Source organism: Anser cygnoides, chromosome 1 (genome assembly GCF_040182565.1).
Source record: "Anser cygnoides isolate HZ-2024a breed goose chromosome 1, Taihu_goose_T2T_genome, whole genome shotgun sequence".
Classification (NCBI taxonomy): Eukaryota; Metazoa; Chordata; class Aves; order Anseriformes; family Anatidae; genus Anser; species Anser cygnoides.
Window position 1 is genome coordinate 160597363 of NC_089873.1, and position 16628 is coordinate 160613990.

The following is a 16628-nucleotide window of genomic DNA, read 5'->3' on the forward strand; positions in this document are numbered from 1 at the left end:
CTAACCCTAAACCTAACCCTAACTCTAAACCTAACCCTAACCCTAAACTTAACCCCAACCATAACCCTAAACCTAACCCTAACCCTAAACCCAAACCCAACCCTAAACCTAACCCTAACCCTAACCCTAACCCTAACCCTAACCCTAAACCTAATCCTAACCCTATCCCTAAACCTAACCCTAACCTTAACCCAACTCTAAATCCCTAACTCTAATCCTAGCTCCTAATCCTAACCCTAACCCTAACCCAACACTAACCCTAATCCTAATCCTAACCCTAACACTAATACCACCTATAACCCAAACCCCTAACCCTAATACCCTAACCCTAACCCTAACCCTAAGCCTTAAGAGTAGCCCTAACCCTAACACTACCACTAACCCTAACCCCAACCTTAACCCAACTCTAAATCCCTAACTCTAACCCTAGCTCCTAATCCTAACCCTAGCCCTAACCCAACAATAAACCTAATCCTAAACCTAAACCTAACCGTATCCCTAAGCCTAACCCTAAACCTAAACCTTACCCTAACCCTAAGCCTAACACTAAACCTATCCCTAAGCCTAAGCCTAAGCCTAAGCCTAAACCTAAACCTAACCTATGCCTAAGCCTAACCCTAACCATAAACCAATACCTAAGCCTAAGCCTAACCCTAAACCTAACCCTAAGGTGTCTCCACTCCACTCTATGCTCCGCACTATTCCTCGGAGTAGGCACAGCAGAATCCGCCAGTAGGTTAGCACGTAGAAGGCTAGGTAATGTTCAGGTACGGCAGCTATGCCCTACCCTGAAAGCCTCTTCCATGCACTACATATTCTTGAAAATGGGAATATAAGTTTAATTTCCCAAGTTTCTTTAGGAAATTGCAACACACCCTAACCGTACCCCTAACCCTATCACCTAACGCTAACCCTAAACTTAAATATAAACCTAAACCTAATCGTAACTCTATCCCTAAAACAAACCCTAACCCTAACACTAATACAAACTCTAACCCAAACCCTAACCCTAACACTAACCCTAACCCTAACACTAACCCTAAACCTAATCCTAACTAAAACCCTCACACTACCTCTAAATCCCTAACTCTAAACAAAACACCTAACCCTAAACGAAAATCTAACCCTAACCCTAATACTAACCCTAAGTCTGACCCTAACCAAAACCCCAAACCTAAACGTAACCCTAAGAGTAGCCGTATCACTAAGCCTAACCCTAACCCTAAGCCTAAGCCTAAGCCTAACCCTAAAGTGTCTCCACTCCACTCTATGCTCCGCACTATTCCTTAGAGTCAGCACAGCAGGTTCCGCCAGTAGGATAGCACGTAAGGTTGGAAGGCTAGGTAATGTTCAGGTAAGGCAGCTATGCCCTACGCTGAAAGCCTCTTCCATGCTGTACATATTCTTGAAAATGGGAATGCTAGTTTAATTTTCCTAGTTTCTTTAGGAAATTGCAACACACACTAACCATACCCCGTACCCCAACCCTATTCCCTAACGCTAACCCTAAACTTAAAAATAACCCTAAACCTAATCATAACTCTATCCCTAAACCTAATCCTAAACCTAACGGTAACACTGCTACTAATTCTAAAACTAACCCTAACCCCAACCCTAACCCTAACCCTAACCCTAACACTAATCCTAAACCTAACCCTAACCCTAACCCTAAACGTAACACTAACCCTAAACCTAATCCTAACTCTAACCGTCACACCTAAACGTAACTCTAAATCCCTAACTCTAAAAAAAACACCTAACCCTAAACCAAAATCTAACCCTAACCCTAAGTCTAACCCTAAGTCTGACCCTAACCCTAACGCTAACCCTAAACCTAACCCTAAACCAACTCCAAATCCCTAACTCTAACCCTAGCTCCTAACCCTAACCCTAGCCCAAACCCAACACTAACCCTAATCCTAACCCTAAAGGTAACCCTAACCCTAACCATAACTTTAAGCCTAACCCTAAACCTAAACCTTACCCTAAGCCTAACACTAAACCTATCCCTAAGCCTAAGCCTGAATTTAAACTAAGCCTAAGCCTAAGCCTAAACCTAAACCTAAGCCTAAGCCTAAGCCTAACCCTAACCTAAGTGTCTCCAGTCCACTCTATGCTCCGCACTATTCCTTAGAGTCAGCACAGCAGGTTTCGCCAGTAGGACAGCACGTAACGTTGGAAGGTTAGGTAATGTTAGGTACGGCAGCTATGCCCTACCCTCAAAGCATCTTCCATGCTGTACATATTCTTGAAAATGGGTATGTTAGTTTAATTTTCCTAGTTTCTTTAGGAAATTGCAACACAGACTTACGTACCCCGTACCCCTAACCCTATTCCCTAACACTAAACCTAACCCTAAAAATAACCCTAAACCTAATCGTAACTCTATCCCTAAACCTAAACCTAAACCTAACGGTAACACTACCACCAATTTTAACCCTAGCCCTAACCCTAACCCTAAGCCTACCCCTAACCCTAACCCTGACACAACCGTAACCTAACTCTAAATTCCTAAATCTAACCCTAGCTCCTAATCCTAACACTAGCCCAAACCCAACACTAACCCTAATCCTAACCCTAAAGCTAACCCTAACCCTAACCATAACCCTAAGCCTAACCCTAAAGTGTCTCCACTCCACTCTATGGTCGGCACTATTCCTTAGAGTCAGCACAGCAGGTTCTGCCAGTAGGTTAGCACGTAAGGTTGGAAGGCTAGGTAATGTTCAGGTACGGCAGCTATGCCCTATCCTGAAAGCCTCTTCCATGCTGTACAAATTCTTTCAAATGGCAATGTTAGTTTAATTTTCCTAGTTTCTTAAGGATTTTGCAAGACACCCTAACCGTACCCCTAACCCTAATCCCTAAAGCTAACCCTAAACTTAAAAATAACCCTAACCCTAATCGTAACTCTATTCCTAAACCTAAACCTAAACCTAACACTAACACTAATACTAACTCTAAACCAAACCCTGACTCAAACCCTAACACTAACCCTAAACCTAATCCTAACTCTAACCCTTACAATAAGCCTAAATCCCTAACTCTAAAAAAAACACCTAACCCAAAACAAAATCTAACCCTAACCCTAATACTATCCCTAAGTCTGACCCTAAACAAAACCCCAAACCTAAACGTAACCTTAAGAGTAGCCCTAACCCTAACCCTAACCCTAACCCTAACACAACCCTAACCTAACTCTAAATTCTTAAATCTAACCCTAGCTCCTAACCCTAACGCTAGCCCAAACCCAACACTAACCCTAATCCTAACCCTAAAGCTAACCCTATCCCTAACCATAACCCTAAGCCTAACCCTAAACCTAAACCTTACCCTAACCCTAAGCCTAACCCTAAAGCTATCCCTAAGTCAAAGCGTAAACCTAAACCTAAGACTAAACCTTACCCTAACCCTAAACTTAAGCCTAAACCTAATCCTAAGCCTAAACCTAACCCTAACCCTAACCGAAGTGTCTCCAGTCCACTCTATAGTTGGCAATATTCCTTAGAGTCAGCACAGCAGGTTCCGCCAGTAGGTTAGCACGTAAGGTTGGAAGGCTAGGTAATGATCAGGTACGGCAGCTATGCCCTACCCAGAAAGCCTCTTCCATGCTGTACATTTTCTTGAAAATGGGAATGTTAGTTTAATTTCCCTAGTTTCTTTAGGAAATTGCAACACACCCTAACCGTACCCCCAACCCTATTCCTTAACACTAACCCTAAACTTAAAAATAACCCTAAACCTAATCGTAACTCTATCCCTAAAACAAATCCTAACCATAACACTAATACAAACTCTAACCCAAACCCTAACCCTAACACTAACCCTAACTCTAACCCTAACCCTAACACTAACCCTAAACCTAATCCTAACTCTAACCCTCACACTAACTCTAAATCCCTAACTCTAAACAAAACACCTAACCCTAAACCAAAATCTAACCCTAACCCTAAGTCTAACCCTAAGTCTGACCCTAACCAAAACCCCAAACCTAAACATAACCCTAAGAGTAGCCCTAGCCCTAACCCTAACCCTAACCCTAACCCTAACCCTAACCCTAACCTTAACCCTAACCCTAACCCTAACCGTAACCGTAACCCTAACCCTAACCCTAACCCTAACCCTAACCCTAACCCTAACTCTAACCCAACTCTAAATCCCTAACTCTAACCCTAGCTCCTAACCCTAACCCGAGCCAAAACCCAACATTAACCCTAACCCTAACCCTAAACCTAATCCTAACTCTAACCCTCACACTAACTCTAAATCCCTAACTCTAAACAAAACACCTAACCCTAAACCAAAATCTAACCCTAACCCTAAAACTAACGCAAAGTCTGACCCTAACCAAAACCCCAAACCTAAACGTAACCCTAAGAGCAGCCCTAGACCTAACCGTAACCCTAACCCTAACCCTAACCCTAAACCTAACCCTAAACCTAACCCTAACCCTAACCCTAACCATAACCCTAACCCTAACCCTAACCCTAAACCTAACCCTAAACCTAACGCTAACCCAACTCTAAATCCCTAACTCTAACCCTAGCTCCTAACCCTAGCCCAAACCCAACACTAACCCTAATCCTAACCCTAAAGGTAACCCTAACCCTAACCATAACCCTAAGCCTAACACTAAACCTATGCCTAAGTCGAAGCCTAAACCTAAAACTAAGCCTAAGCCTAAGCCTAACCCTAAACCTAAGCCTAAGCCTAAACCTAACCCTAACCCTAACCCTAAAGTGTCTCCATTCCACTCTAAGCTCCGCACTATTCCTTAGAGTCAGCACAGCAGGTTCCGCCAGTAGGTTAGCACGTAAGGTTGGAAGGCTAGGTAATGTTCAGGTACGGCAGCTATACCATACCCAGAAAGCCTCTTCCATGCTGTACATATTCTTAAAAATGGGAATGTTAGTTTAATTTCCCTAGTTTCTTTAGGAAATTGCAACACACCCTAACCGTACCCCCAACCCTATTCCCTAACGCTAACCCTAACCTTAAAAATAACCCTAAACCTAATCGTAACTCTATCCCTAAAACAAATCCTAACCCTAACACTAATACAAACTCTAACCCTAACCCTAACCCTAACACTAACCCTAACCCTAACACTAACCCTAAACCTAATCCTAACTCTAACCCTCACACAAACTATAAATCCCTAACTCTAAACAAAACACCTAACCCTAAAGAAAATCTAACCCTAACCCTAAGTCTAACCCTAAGTCTGACCCTAACCAAAACGCCAAACCTAAACATAACCCTAAGAGTAGCCCTAGCCCTAACCCTAACCCTAACCCTAACCCTAACCTTAACCCTAACCCTAACCCTAACCGTAACCCTAACCCTAACCCTAACCCTAACCCTAACCCAACTCTAAATCCCTAACTCTAACCCTAGCTCCTAACCCTAGCCCAAACCCAACACTAACCCTAATCCTAACCCTAAAGGTAACCCTAACCCTAACCATAAACCTAAGCCTAACCTTAAACCTAAACCTTACCCAAAGCCTAACACTAAACCTATCCCTAAGCCTAAACCTGAACCTAAACCTAAGCCTAAGCCTAAGCCTAACCCTAAACCTAAGCCTAAGCCTAAGCCTGAGCCTAACCCTAACCCTAAAGTGTCTCCACTCCACTCTATGCTCCGCACTGTTCCTTAGAGTCAGCACAGCAGGTTCCGCCAGTAGGACAGCACGTAAGGTTGGAAGGCTAGGTAATGTTCAGGTACGGCAGCTATGCCCGACCCAGAAAGCCTCTTCCATGCTGTACAAATTCTTTCAAATGGCAATGTTAGTTTAATTTTCCTAGTTTCTTAAGGATATTGCAAGACACCCTAACCGTACCCCTAACCCTAATCCCTAAAGCTAACCCTAATCTTAAAAATAACCCTAACCCTAATCGTAACGCTATTCCTAAACCTAAACGTAAACCTAACACTAACACTAATACTAACTCTAAACCAAACCCTGACTCAAACCCTAACACTAACCCTAAAGCTAATCCTACCTCTAACCCTCACACTAACTCTAAATCCCTAACTCGAAACAAAACACCTAACCCTATACCCAAAATCTAACCCTAACACTAAGTCTAACCCTAAGTCTGACCCTAACCAAAACGCCAAACCTAAACATAACCCTAAGAGTAGCCCTAACCCTAACTCTAACTCTAACCCTAACCCTAAGTCTAACCCTAACCTTAACCCTAACCGTAACCCTAACCCTAACCCTGACCCTAACCCTAACCAAACTCTAAATCCCTAACTCTAACCCTAGCTCCTAACCCTAACCCTAGTCCAAACCCAACACTAAGCCTAATCCTAACCCTAAAGCTAACCCTAACCCTTACAATAACCCTAAGCCTAACCCTAACCCTAAACCTATCCCTAAGCCTAAGCCTAAGCCTAAGCCTAAACCTAAGCCTAAACCTAAGCCTAAACCTAAGCCTAAGCGTAACCCTAACCTAAGTGTCTCCAGTCCACTCTATGCTCCGCACTATTCCTTAGAGTCAGCACAGCAGGTTCCGCCAGTAGGATAGCACGTAAGGTTGGAAGGCTAGGTAATGTTCAGGTACGGCAGCTATGCCCTACCCTGAAAGCCTCTTCCATTCTGTACAAATTCTTGAAAACGGGAATATTAGTTTAATTTTCCTAGTTTCTTTAGGAAATTGCAACACATCCTAACCGTACCCCTAACCCTATCCCCTAACGCTAACCCTAGCCTTAAAATTAACCCTAACCCTAATCCTAAATCTATCCCTAAACCTAAACCTAAACCTAACCCTAGCACTAATACTAACTCTAACTCAAACCCTAATCCTAACTCTAACCCTAATACTAACCCTAAGCCAAAACAAAACTTAATCCTAATGCTAATACTGTCTCTAACCCTCACACTAACCCTAAATCCCTAACTGTAAACAAAACACCTAACCGTAAAGCTAAATCTAACCCTAACCCTAATACTAACCCTAAGTCTAACCCGAACCAAAATACCTAAACCTAAAAATAACCCTAAGAGTAGCCCTAGCCCTAATTTAACCCTAAACCTAAGCCTAACCCCTAACCCTAACCCTAAGCCTAAGCCTAACCCCTAACCGTAACTTTAACCCTAATCCTAACCCTAGCCCTAACCCTAACCTTAACGGAGCTAACCCTAACCCTAAACCCTAACCATAACCCTAATCCTAACCCCTAACCCTAACCTTTACCCTTAACCCTACCGCTACCAACCCTAAATCGCTAACCCTAAAAACCCTTACAACCCTAACCCTGAAAACCCTTATAGTCCTGATCTTTTGCTGTCTTCATATAACTGGAAAAAAATTCATGTTTTCAGTCTCTGATTCTCATGGGGGACTTCACCCTCGCCTCTTCACTGCAATAAGGGCAATGCACCAACATACAGCAAATCCAGGACTGCTCTGGAGTGCATTGATGACAAATTCTGGACACAGATGATACAGGAGCCAACAAGGAGAGGTGCTCAGACTTACAATTAAGGAAGAACTTGTGGGGTATGTGAAAACTCTTGGCAGTAGTGACCATGAAACAGGTGATGGAATTCAGGATCATCAGGATTACAACCCTGGATGTAAGAGAGCAGACTTTGGCCTATTTATTTTTACAGTCAGCACATATTTATGAAAAAAAAATCCTGCTTGATCTGCCTCTAGTAGCCTTATCCAATGAAATAACTAGCTCAGTAGATGAGGGGAGAGCAATGATGTTGCTTATCTCAAGTTTAGTAAGTCTTTTGACACTGTCTTGCACAAAATTTCCACTGTGAAGTTCCCACTGACTGGAAGAGGGGAAACATAACCCACATTTTTTAAAAGGAAAAAAAGGAAGACCCTGGGAACTACAGGCCAGTCAGTATCACCTCTGTGCCTGGCAAGATCATTTAGCAAGATCTGGAAAACTATGATAAGGCATAAGGAAATTAAGAGGTGATTTTGTGAAAGCCACCATGGCTTCACTACGGGCAGATTGTGCCTGAAAAATCTGGTGGCTATCTATGATGCAGCTACAGTACTGGTGGATGGGGGAAGAGCAACTGACATCATCTACTGGGACTTGTGCAAAGCGTTTGACACTGTCCTCCGTGATATCCTTGTCTCTAAATTGGAGATGCATGGATTTAACCATGGAAAATTTGACCAGAGAAATACAAAGTCCTGCACATGGGAAAGAATAATGTCACAGAACAACATATGCTGGGGGACCCACCAGTTTATTCTTCCCCTCTACTTATCACTGGTGAGACCATTTATTGAGTATTATATTTTCGAGTACTCAAATTCGCGGCTCACAAATACAAGGGACAGCGATATACTTGAGCAAATCTAGAGAAATGCCATGAATATACCTCAGAGACTGAAGCATTTGACACATGCTGAAGCTGAGAGAGCTAGAATTGTTTAGTTTGGTGAACAGAAGGCTCTGAGGAATCTTGTCAAAATCGCTCAATACTTGATTGGGGAGATTAAAGATGGAGCCAGATTCTTTTTAATGGTGCCTTGAGAATTGAAAAGATGGGATGGTCATAAACTACAGGAATTTCCACTTAAAAATAGGAAAAAATAATATTCCAAGGGTGACTGCGTCCTTGGAGATTTTCAAAATCCATTGAGTGAGGTCCTGAGTAATCTTCCAAAATTTTCTCCTGAAGTTATTATTAAAAATCTCTTGAAATTATAGTGCATTTCAGGATCTTAGAATGGCACTTAGTAATTTCCCTGTGACCAAAGTGCAGAATCCAAGATCTCCATCCATCCAATCCAAGATTGCCCATTATTTTTAAAATCACTTTAAATCATATTTTAAAATTATGTACAATTCTTTGTTGTACATAGTTATTAGTCTGTTGAGCACATGTGTGCATATTAGAGGCGATATATATCCTAACACATCTTCTAACACAATCTTCAGATAGCTTATTTGGCTGATCTGAAAACAATAACTATTTTTTATTCAATTTTGTTCCTAGAGTGAAAGATAAAAGTAATGTCATATATGTGAGCGTATCTCACTCAAAGATGAAAATAATAAAAATGATGAAAATAATAAGACATGATAACAAGATTTAATTAAGTGTATATGTAAGAATTTGAATTAAAATGTTTTGGTTTTCTTTGGTAAATAAGTAAATATTCACAGCTTCCGTATTTATAGAAAATAAAGTGAATGAACTCTGATTCTGCATAAGAATTCAATTTTTTACATTAAAAACATTTTTTCATTAAAATTTCATTAAATTTCATTAAAATTGTCTTCATAGTATTGTAAATAAATAGGTATAAATTCATACAGATATTATTACATGAAAGCAGGACTAATCTAATTTAGCATATATGTTCTACTGTTGAACATTACTTGTGTAATATAAATATGTCAGAGGCAAAGTATAGAAATGCGTTGGGAATTTGATTTGTACAAGGGAAGGAAAAGAAATTCTGAAAACTTTGATAAGTATTTGCATATGAATTGTATATTTGAGGGGAAATACTGAATAGTATAAAACTATTTTTTAATTAGGTTTTAATATATTTTAAATTATTAATGTCAATATAATATTTTTATGTGCAGTATTTTATAGGTATGTGACTTAGTACTATGTTAAACCACAGAAAGATGTATCAGAAAAACCTGTGCCAAATTTATTTTTCATCTATATGTTTCAGAGAAGGAAACTTTTATCTTCAATTTGTGCAGCTTATTGTGTTGTCAGTCAAGGAAGATTTTTTTTTTTCCTTGAACTGTCTGATTGTTTCTTACTAGGCTTTTTACTTTCACACGCTTCCAAGAATTCTTCCTTTATTTTATGTTTCCTGTTTCTTTCTTTGTGGCTACACAACAGTTTGACTAAAACAGAATTATTCTAGGGGAAAAAAAAAAGAGAGAGAGAGAGAGAGAAAAGTCCATAGTCCATAACAAAGACAGCACCTTATGAAGGATCAGCTCTGCTATAAGATTTTTTATCTAAAACAGGCATGAATAGCAGCAGTTCAATAACTTGTTAGACAAATTAATATGAAATACTTCATTTACATACCCATGCTTCCCACTGAATACTTGAATTTCAGTGCTTATGTCAAAACAATCAAAATATCTCCTCTAAATATTTTTAATTAAATATTTTTATTTTTAATCTTCTCATTGCCTGGTCAAAAACTTTAAAGACTGAAAATAATCTAAAAGAAATATACATATAGAGCCTCTAGTGTTGTTATCATCCTTTCATGGCAGTGACAAATTTTTAGAGTTATTAGGGAAACAATCAGGAGAAAGAGTGGTAATGGATGTTCATTTACCTTGCTGGGGGATCACAACTGGTGGAGCTGCTGGCGGTGCTAGGCTGTACAGCTCAGCTATTATTCAGTGGCTTGTAAGAAAGGCAATGAAAAAGATTCCGAGCCTCATTAATCAAGTCTGGTTTGTAGCCAGAGTTTGGTGCAGAGAGGAGCTCTTTCTCAAGACATATTTTAATGTTCTTGATGTTGTTTTTTGTTATTGTTGCTGTTTGTTTGTTTTCAATGTAACTAGATCTCAAAGTCTAACAGCATGTGGACTCCTGTTTTTAGCTATGGACAAGAAGGACAATGCAAAAAGCTATTTGTTCTTTCTTCAGCATTGTTCTAAAGATTTCAATTCCAGAGTCTTCAAACCAAACTCCACTGAAAGCTTTTAGCATATTTCTTACTACGTATACACCTCTTTTTTTGAAAAGTGATTACATAAACTGTTTAGTCCTTTATCTCAAAAATCATTAATCCTGATGAAATCTGAATAATGAGGTCTTTGGAGAACATCTTTATAAGTATTAGTAGAGTAGGCAGCTGTTGATAAAAAAAACCAGTAGTGATGTTTGTGTTTTTTATTTTATTTTATATTTTATTTTATTTTATTTTATTTTATTTTATTTTATTTTATTTTATTTTATTTATTTATTTCCAGAACTCAAGAGAAAACAATGTTAAAACTGATATTAAATACCACCTGAAAGCTTCTTAAACAAATAAATGTGAAGTTGTCTAAACTACAGAAAATAAATAAATAATGAAAGACTGAAAAAACAGAGATAGTTCAAGAAAAGAATAGAAAGTGAGAGCAAGAAAAACGTGCAGTTACCTTCATGTATTTCCATGTGTTTATGCTGGTTATTTACATAGGTTAGAAAACTTCATAAATCAATCACATTCTTTTGTTTGTTCCCATTCATTTCATTATTGAATTGGTGGACTGTTATGGAGACCCTAAGTGCTGATGTCTAACAAGTTTTTGGAAAGCAACTGCAATTGCAGAAGAATGATAGCAGTTTAATGTAGTGATAGACTGTGTAAACTTTTTTCTTTTTTTTTTTAATAACTAATATTAGTTATTTTATATAAGATTAGTTATTTATATATAAGATTGATTTTAAGACAATTTCTTTTTTGTTAAGGTGTTTATATTGGGAAAAAATAACAACATAATGTGAAATGTATGGTCCCTCCATGAACCTCTAATTTAAAGATCTTCTGTAAGAACAAATATTCAAATTTCAATGCTCACTTCGAAGTTGTTAAAAATGTCCCAGTAAATATTTTTAAAGAAATATTTTGACTTTAAGACAAAGTTCTTATTTGTTTAAAACAAACAAACAAACAAACAAAAAAAAACCACAACCAACTTATAGTGTAGAAGAAACAGTTACTTTAGGGCAGTTGTATATACAATTAGCTAGCTTATCCCCACTTTTGGTTCTGTTTGTTCTGGCCTCTTCAGCTGGTCCTACTAATTTCTAAAATAATCAATAACAAAAATGTAACTTCTGAGTTCCAGAGAAGTAAGTAAAATTTTTATCATTACCACTGTGGAATATTAAAAAATAAAAGATGTATATAAGTAGCTGCTACAACCTTGGTATATGTCTTTTTTTTTTTTTTTTCTTTCTTTCTATTCAGGTACTTAAGATGCTGCTCTCCCCAGTGCAAACACTTCAAACAAACAAACAAACAAACAAAAAAAAAACAAAAAGCAACACTGAAGTTGCTAAGAAAATCTGTTGATCATTTGGTGCTCCCTGCTCAAAGCAGAGTCAACTACATTGGGTTGCTTACATACATGTGCAGTCCGGTTTTGAGTATCTCCAAGGACAGAGATTCCAGAATGTTCCCATTCTGGAACATAATCTGAACATTCTGTTCATAATCTGTTTCAGTGTTTGACCACCCCCTTGGTGAAACAAAAAATTGTTACTTATGTTGACTAACAAGCTTTTTAACATTACTTTTAGGGAGATTTTAATTTTAATTTCAATTTTACTGCAGTGAGTATTTTGCTTTGGACTTGGGACATGCCTTTTTGTTTTAACTTACTTGTAGTAAATTAGAAAAGTGGAATAAGTTATGCTGCCTCTTCAGCTACCCTTCTTTCCACATGATATACCTATTTTATCTAAGATTCTCTGAGATCCAACTAAGATTGAAAAAAAAAATAAATCTATTTTCAAGTGAAAGCTTTCACTGAGTCAGGGTTATATTTGTTTGAAAGCTTTCTGGAATCAAAACCTTAAAAATGAGAAAATGCTTAGTGACCTTTCTCATTGTCCTTCAGTGAAGTTTTCAATGAGAATCTTAAGTCTCAGTCTTGAATCACAGAGTACAAACATCTACTTGAACTAAAGGAGTAGCTTCAGTAATAGGCAGCTCTAGCATGTTGCTACAGTTTTTAGAGATCTGGCACAACAGGGGAATGGAACACTAACTGTTTATGTATTGTACATGTGCTTATATATATACAGTGAAAGTTATAAAAAAGAAAAAAAAAGTTAACACTGTTAAACAAACATGCTTCTAAAACACTGATATAAATAACATCAAATCAATACCCTGTCATATTGAGAATATAACCTTATTCCATCAGGCCTTGTAGTACTGCACAAGTAATGGAAAGGCTTTTACTCAACTCAGAGTGCACTTGAATAACTGGGAGGTCACTCAGGATGTGTTCCTCACCAGTCTGTGGTTTCTATTAATGTTACTTCTCCAATGTAGTTGCTGGCTAATGTATTACACAAATTTTACAATGTAAGCTTCATAAAACATATCAACTCACTAAGTACTCTTTGTTTCTTCTGATGTTATCAAATATTAAATGGCTTTTTTGTTTGTTTATTTGTTTTTCTTCTCTTGATGTTTAAAGCAAGATTTTTTTCTGTTGCCTAAACAGGTAAAAACTATTTTATGTACAGGATCATTTCAACGATATATGAGATGCCCTGCAAACATGCTTGGTGACCCTGTTGGTGAGGATGCAGCATAGTATTTTATGTGATGTAATTCAAGTCTTAAGAGTCTGTTTTCCTCCTAAGAGAAGATGGTCTTCTACAGCTGAATGCTAATCAAGTATTTAATCTAGTATTGGAGTCCTCTCAAAAAGACACATAAACTATTTTCAACCTTAGAAAATAAGAATAATAAATAAAGTTATTTTTATAGTCAAAATAAAATTTAAAATAATTTACTTCCTGAAATCTCCAGTCCTTACTGTCATGGTGTCCTGGATCTGGCTGGGATAAAGTTAACTTTCCCTGCAGCAGCCCATACAGTGTTGTGCTCTGCACTTGTAGCTAGAACAGCACTGGTATCACACCAGAGTTGTGTCTACTGCTGAGCAATACTGGCAATGCATCAGGACTCTCTCTAACCCTCCTAGGGGTTGGGCAAAAATGTGAGAAAAGAAACATCACCAGGGCAGCTGACCTAAACCAAACAAAGGAATATTCTGTATCATATTACATATGATGTCACACTCGGCAATCAAAAGTGGAAAAAGGAAGAAGAGAGAAGCTCTCATTGTGAAAACATTTGTCCTCCTGAACAATGGCTATGTGCATTGAGGCCCTGCTTCAACGACGTGTTCAAGCATTGCTCATTGGTGGGAAGCAGAGTAATTTCTTTCTTTTGCACTTCCACATGGCCTTTTCCTTTAATTAAATTATCCTTACCTCAACCTCTGAGTTGTTTCTTTCCTTTTCTTCTTCCCCTACTCTTCTGAGAAGGGAGAGTGAGAGAGCGGTTGTGGTGGAGTTCAGCTGCCTAGCAAGGTAAAACCACCACACACAGAATAAAGCCTTACTTTCAAAGGAATGCAGTTGGTCTTATTTTTCCTGCAGTCTGTTAAACTGGCTTGAATTCGTTTCATCCAAAATTTAGTGCTTATATAGGACATTTGAGCTAAGGGCGTAGTGGCCATAAACTCACTATGGAGTGAATGGAAAGAGATAATTACTAATTTTCTGAATGTACCTCTACAACTGCCCATCTCTCAGCATAAAATGGATTTCCAATGTAAGCAACTCATTTATGATCTGAAAGTAAGGTGATAATAATAATAAAAATAATGATAATAAATAATGATACTAATTAATATTTTTAAAAAACAAAAAACAGGACCATCTGTTCTGGTTTCAGTTGAGATAAAATTAATTTTCTCTCTATAGCTGTTATGGTGCTGTGTTTCTTTTTTGTTTGTTTGTTTGTTTTTAATGAGAATAATATTGGTAACACACTAATGTTTTAGCTTTTGCTGAGCAGTGCTTACACTGAGTCAAGGACTTTTCAGCTTCTCATACTACCCTACTCATGAGGGGGCTGGGGATGCAGAAACTGAAAGGGCACAGAACAAAGTCAGCTGACCCAAGGCGTCCAAAGCAATATTCCATACAATGTGACATCATGCTGAGCAATAAAACTGGGGGGAGTAGGCCAGGGGGCTGCCATTGCTTGGGGACTGTTTGGGCATCAGTTGGCTGGTGGTGTAAAACTGCACTGAACATTGCTTGCTTTGCTTATTGCTGTTGTTACTGTATATTTGGTTTTGTTTTTGTTTGGTTAGTTTCTTTCTTATTAAACTGTCCTTATCTCAACCCACAAATTCTTGCACTCTTTAATCCATCCCCAGACCCACCCATCCCACTTGGGAGTGGAGTGAGTGAACAGTTTTGTGGTTTTTAGCTCAGCTGTGTTAAACCACAACACCATGTTCACAAATTTTTAATAAGAATTCACCAGCAATGTAAAGATGAATTTCAACATAAAACATGGCGGCTGATAATAAAACATGGCAGCTGATGATAGCAATATATTTTCAATATAATATGTATAAGATAAATCCAAAACTATCTTCTTTAATTTTACAAATAAATTTCCAATAGTAAAAACCTTAGAGGAAGAAGAGTAGAAATTAAATATCAGGTATTCCTGCAGTTTTACCCCTCCAAAGACATATTGTGTTGATTTTAATGAAAAGGGTGACTTATAGATTATTCCTTTCATAATAACTTTTAGCAAATATATGGTAACAACTTCTGTTATGTTGCTAGAATTGGAAAAAGACCAAAAAGTGAAGTGAAATAAAATCATATTTTCCAACGCAAGAGACGTTGAAGACTATATGGTTTGTGGGTACTTTATTATGTACATCTGCAGAAAATAAAATAGAACAATGCTAAAGTTTGGAATGTGTTACATGGGAATGATACTATGAATTTTCATTTGAAAGCATTTAACAAGTAGTTTAGCAATGGAGATATATGTGCTATAGAGATACAGGTTGTCACAAAAGGAGCACTGAGAGGAGCACACAGCATATGCTTCTTTCCATTCATTTTCCAGCAGATTAATTCCCTCCAACAATATACATTACAGCTGTATCTATTTTTATAAGACAAAAGGACTGCAATTGAATCAGATACTTACACTGCTAATTACTTTTTTCAGGACCTTACCTGAACAAACAATTTATTTGAGTATTTCCTTTAGCATTCATACAGGATGAATTTTTGCCTCATATTTCTGAAATTATTTATATTCTTCATATAGCTAATCAGTGGGCACTATTCAGTATTGTCTACATAATGATTTTTCTAAGGAATTGTCTAATAGTCTGTTACTGTTAGAACCATTAGATTAAAAAAAAAAAAAAAAAGCTGCAGTATGAGATCATAATATACCTAAAAAATGCTCCCTCTGGGCATTTACAGCTGGTCAAGTTTGTACTGAATTCTATTATGGAATGAGATCATTCTACAGAGTTTATGCTGAAGAAAACGGTCATGGCAACTACTTGTTCATGATAACAATATTAGTAAATGTCATCAACTCGAGTTGTTCTTTGAATTATAGCAAAACACTCTGATATGATTCAGAAAAAAAAAATAAAAAGCTTACTATGAGAATAAAAGCCTATGTTTGCTAAATGAATAGGACTAGACAGTTTAATGGTCTTGAACTAACTTCTTAAAGCAATGAATTGGATCATTCAAATAGAAAACTAGCTTGCATAAATTAATTATGTGAAGTTTATTTTATTTTATTTTATTTTATTTTATTTTATTTTATTTTATTTTACTATTTTATTTTATTTTATTTTATTTTATTTTATTTTATTTTAATTTTATTTTGTTATTTTATTTTATTTTATTTTATTTTATTTTATTTTATTATTTTATTTTATTATTTTATTTTAATTTTGTCAGGGTTTTTTTTCTGGTTTTTTTTTTTTTTTTTTTTCACTCCTTGGCCAGTAAATTCCAAAGAGGTAAGGTAACCTTAAGTTTCCCATATTCTTAAATGTCCCAGCTAGCAGTA